The sequence below is a fragment of the Apteryx rowi genome, unplaced genomic scaffold, assembly GCF_003343035.1.
Source record: "Apteryx rowi isolate R43461 unplaced genomic scaffold, aptRow1 scaffold_447, whole genome shotgun sequence".
Lineage (NCBI taxonomy): Eukaryota > Metazoa > Chordata > Aves > Apterygiformes > Apterygidae > Apteryx > Apteryx rowi.
This window is the reverse complement of record NW_020450702.1, coordinates 424,674-430,124: the sequence shown is the minus strand read 5'-3', so window position 1 is coordinate 430,124 and position 5,451 is coordinate 424,674.

Below are 5,451 nucleotides of genomic sequence, written 5' to 3'. Positions count from 1 at the left end.
GCCTCTTTCCCGGGGGAACTCCCGTTTTCGGGGCACTGGCCCCCCCCCGGGCCCCCGCAGCTCCGAGCGCGGCCCGCGGTCTTTGTGCGCGCCGGGCTCGGCGAGGCCGCCGATAATCTATAGCTCCGTCTCCCCGATCAATTACAGCTGCCTTTTAGAGGGACTCGAGTCTGCTTGCCTGTTGCCCTTAATTTTTAGCATACCCAGATGAGGTTACAGCCCCGGCCCAAAGTGAAAAGAAGTGCGGACGTTGGTGCCCTGGTATTGCTCTGATTTCTTCGGTTAGCTGAGCACAACTTTCTATTCGTGTTTATTCATGCAGTTTCTTATTGAGCTCCACATCGCACTGGCCTGGATTCCGCGTGTAGGCAGAGGATAGACAAACATTGCCTTTTTTCCAGAGCGCACACACACACGCACACGGGCGTGCAGACAAACACACGCACACGCGAGTCCAAAATGTAATGGGCACCCGCGGCCTGCAGCAGCATCACCTCCCTGTCGAGACCCCTAAGATACAGAAGTTTGTAAATGGTTAAAAAAAAAAAAAAAAAAAAGGAAGGGGGGGAAATGAACCAAAACATCCAGTTGCAAAATGACCCAGGGATGGAGAAAGCAAGGAGGCGAAGGAGGGGAGAGAGAAAGAGTTGGGGAAAAAAGCACCGGGTATATTACCGACGATCACACTAAATATTCTTTTCTGGCACGGTAATAACAAAGGGCAGGGGCTGTAGGGACATAGCTATGATTAAATGATACTAAAGGGATTTGTGTTTCTGCGTCTAGGGGGAGGGACTTCTGTTATGTTTTGTTTTCGGTGCTATTCTTTTTTATTTTGAAGAAAGGTGTTTTCAGAACAGTAGGCTTCAAAGCGATTCGGCACCTCGGGAACTACAAGAGAAGAAAGATGCAAAAGAGTAATGAAATAATGAAGGTTAGATGTAAATATCTGGAAGTGTGTGGTTAGAATCGCTTCGCTGTAATGGAGACGAAGTGGCAGGACCAGCTCTCCGTATGGCAGGCAGGTCCTTTGCGGAACAGGTCTAAAGAAAGAAGAAAACTACGCTGGAAGTCAAGATTTGCAATATCCAAAGCCAGAATACGACTGACTTTAATTCCAGTCCTAGCTATTAGAGGGAGGTTTAGCTCTACTGCAAATATTTGCTTTTTTGTCCCCATAGAAACATCATTAAGGGAAGTTCATTTAATAATAAGGTCAATTAAAGAGTATTTTTCAATGAGTGGAGGAAAAATCGCTTTCCTACTGGAATAATCTCTCCAGCAATATCTGGCAACAATAAAGTAGCATGTCAGTTTACTGGAATACATTGATTTCCAAACTTGCCTTGATGAGTTCGTGTGTTTGTGTGGGTGTGTGTACATACATACATGTATGAGCACCCATGTCCACACACAGTGTGGCTGTATGCCTACGCTGATGGGCTTGAGCTTGTGTATTTAATGCATACAGACACAGACACACACATATATGTCCACACACGTAGACACAGACATCTACATGCTTTCCCATCTCAAGATTAAAGTAGCTCTTGTAATATCTTGTAGAACACTAAATATTCCTCTTTAATATCTAAATAGGTCAGTAATATAGTTCAATAACGCTGGAGGTGTCTGTATATTCTCTCCAGTCTGTGATAAAACATTCTTTAAGACTATTGGGATTTTGCACTGTAATTCTATTAAATAGTAATTGAAGGGTCGCAAGGGGCTATGATACAGGATCAGCAGTGTGTAAGCCGTCCGTTTGAACTTTAATTTGGAATCATAGGCAGATGGGATCACGGCCTCTTTTTGGTGCTTGCAGATTTAAAACTAGCCGGCACATGGAGGGGGAAAAAAAAAGAAAAAAAACCCTGCAATGCAGATTCATTCATTAAACATGAAAGGTTAGTGCAAGAGAGGATAAACGTTTAGACGTTTAGGTAAATACAGAATTATTCTTTCCTCCCTTCACTTCCCTCCTACCATAACCCCCAACTATCTCAGTTACTGATTTTCGATTGTTATTACGAATAACTTTCCTTTATATCCCCAGTGGGGGTTAAGTGTACCTGAATGACTTATTTATACCTGAATTACAGTCTATCTGTGAAACTTTTATTCCACTTTCAGCCAGGGGGAAGCCAGTTTTATTTATTTATTTACTCTTTCGCCGTCTTTCACCTGCCCCTCGTTTGACTGCTTTTAAAACCGTGTTCTTCGAAGGACTGCTGGTGCCAAGCCCTGGCGTATTGCTGCGGACATTGCATAAAAAGAATGAGCTGCTTTCAGCTGAAAAAAAAAAGAAAAGGAAAAAAAGAAAGAGCGTGTTATGAATTGATCTGCCTTAGTGGGAATGCAAGCAATAAATGCAGTATTCCGCCGCGTGTTGCGGAGGGCTCCTGAGCGCGGCCGAAGCAGTTTGTGTGTGTGTGTGTGTGTGTGTGTGTGTGTGTGCGCGCGCGCGCTGGTGAACTCTTAGGCCCGAGTACACTGTAGTTCCACCTTATCTGAAAACAAAAGACTTTCCAACTGCAAGAGTCATATCCTCCCCCCTCCCCCGGCTGTATCGTATTAAAAAGGAGCTTTCATTGTTTATTTCTAAATATTTGTAAAGCAGACAGTGTACGGGTTAACCTAATTAACACATCCATACTGTATATTCGTGGACCAAACGGAAAAGCGAATTTCTAATGCGATGGCTGAATGTGATAGTCATTTCTGCGTTACAGGAGATTACAGCAACACTGGAGCATTTCCAGATTGTAGATGGTTTTAGATGTTGAATTTCCAGATGAGTATTTACCATCATAACTAATTTAAGACCATTATTAAATAGAAATTCTCAGCAGGGCTCTTTAATGATGGAACACGTTACTAATTACAGAGTTTACGCTCTGTTTTGGCTAAGCAGTCTAGAGGGATGGGATTGTGCTCTGCATGCAAAGCCAATATTACTAACGAGGAGGCATCATACCCCTAACATTTCAATCATATTATTAAAGAAAGCCACTTCCTGCCTTATCTGCGCGGGGAGATGGCGCGAGCATTTTGTTTACCAGGCTCCCAACAACTGGAAATAAATGGGCGAGTGCACGGGAGGGGGCGGGGGGGCTCCCGCAGCGCCCCCCGGCCGCGCTCGCCGCCCCGTCGCGCCCGGCGCCGCCGCCCCGCGCAGGGCGCTCCGCACCCGCGGTAACGCGCGCAGGGAAACGTGAGGAGCGAGCAGCCTGGGCACCGGTCCCTGCGGTGGCTGGTCCTCTCGCGCTCCCACAGAAAACCACACGCGCGCACACTCACACGCATGCACACGCAGGGCGGCTGTAGAGCAGTGAAGGGTACAGACAGTGCACGCAGGTGCACACGGAGGCTCGGGTTTGGCACAGCCTGCCCCTCGCAGGCCAGCCGCCCCCCACGCCCGGGCAGCGGGCTGCTGCGCTTCCTCTGGGAAACCCGTGGCGCTCACGTCGATGCCCGAGGAAGGGGAGTTGCACCTCGAGGTTTCTAACAAATCGTGGAGATGTGTGCCGCTTTCCAGGAGAGGGGYGGCGGTCTGCAGCCCCTGCGCCCGAGGCCCGGCAAGGGCTCGGGAAGCGCGGCCCCCGACGGCGGCTCCGCGCCCCTGCCCGTGGGGTGGCGGAGGTGGCGGCTCCAGCCCCACCAGTCTGACTCGCGGCAGTCCCTCGCCTTTGGTGCCTTTGTCTCCCGGGTCAGTTTGCACGTGCAGAGTTGGCACTCATCTGCCCTAGCCATTTCTTTTGAAATACAATAGCCCTGGAGACAGAATGAAATAAAGAAGAGCCATTGTTTATTTACTCATCTCAGGAGCGGGGCACCTGAAATTACATTTAGTTTTACTGACAGTGGCAATTTTCTTCTTACCAACCCACTTCCCAGCCCACCTCCTCCCTCTCTCCAGGTTATGGAGCACACTGTTGCTTTCAGACCTGGTGTCAGTGCCATATTTTCGTCGCCCTTGAAAGGACGACAGACTGTACTGAGCCTATTTTCATTCCCGCTGTCCATTAATGTATTTATCTAGACGATTAATAAGTACCGAAGACAGGTTTGCAGTAACCTGATATTAAATTCAATGGGAATTTTGCCTGAGTAAAAACTTTTTGGTTTGGCTCACTCACTCTATCTACCTATCTTAAAAAGGTGCAATATCTATTCTCTCTACAGATATACACCGACATACACAGAAACACATGAACATATTTTTCTCTTTGTACACACATACGTATTACAAGCGCAGTGGCGTATTTTCCATTTTTTCTGCAATGCGGCATTACAGAGTAGGAAAACCAAAGAGGTGCAAGAATATAGACCAATAGCCAGAGACGTGAAAGGTTTTCCTCTCTTCCTCCCTTTTGAAGAACCCTTTCATACCATCTAAACAACAACCTGAACATAAAATCTTCGGATGGATTTGAGGGAAATTAAACTGTCTTCCCCTACTGTGTGCTTTTGAGCGAGTCAGACTGTGTTAACCGTTCTAAATGGATTCTCCCGGTTTGTCTACTTACGTGTTTTACTGTAGCGTGTCTTGTTAAATAACACAGAATGTGGCATTTGGTGTAAATCTGGCCGCTGTTCTGGGGCCTTTCTGCTTCCCAGTGTCAAGGAACTTCATCTCGCCTTTGTGCCTCTGCGCGCGCGTGTGTGTGTTTGCTCCTAACCTGTTTGCAGAGCGTGGGGAAGGTGAGCCGCAGAAGAGTTTGCGCCCTGTGACTTCAGCGCGCACTTGGGCRCCCCGTGGAGTGTGTTTTTGCCCAGGACTGGGGATCCCCGGCCCGCTAGGCGAGGCTAAGCGGAAGACTAACTGTAAAGGTGCGCATTTATCCCCTGCGGCATGTTGGCTGGGACCCGCTGACCCTTCCTACGCTCTCCCTTCAAAGGCAGGAACTGTCCCGCTCCACTCCTAGGCAAGCAGGAGAAAAAAACCCGCATGATTTATCCGAATTTGACTGCTCCGCTAAGGGGATAATTATCCAAAATAATGCCCGTTTCTTGCTAGGGCCGCGGCCGTGCCTGCGAAGCCGGCTGAGCTCCCTCCCCGGCGCCCCGCGGGCTCCGCGCTGCCTGCGCGCCCGCGCAGCTCCCCAGCCGTGCCGTCGGGGCGCCGCCTGCTCTGCTTGGGGCGCCGCCGGGGGGGCAGCGGCCGCGGCGCTTGGCGGGGCAGTTGAGCTGGCACGGCCACCGCCGCGCCGTCGGAAGGAAACCAGCGGTGCCCGGCCGGGGTCCCGGGCTAAGGCTGCGCGGAGTCCACGAAGGCCCCCACGGCAGCGGGGCCGCCGGTCCGAGGGCAGCGGCGCCCCGGCGGCTGCGGGAGGGCGCAGAGGGGCCGTCGGGGGGCAGGCGGCAGTGCCGGCCCCGGCTCCGGAGGACGGCGAGGAGAGCCGGCCGGCGGAGGGAGGACGGCGCGGGGCGGCAGAGCTGCAGCCGGAG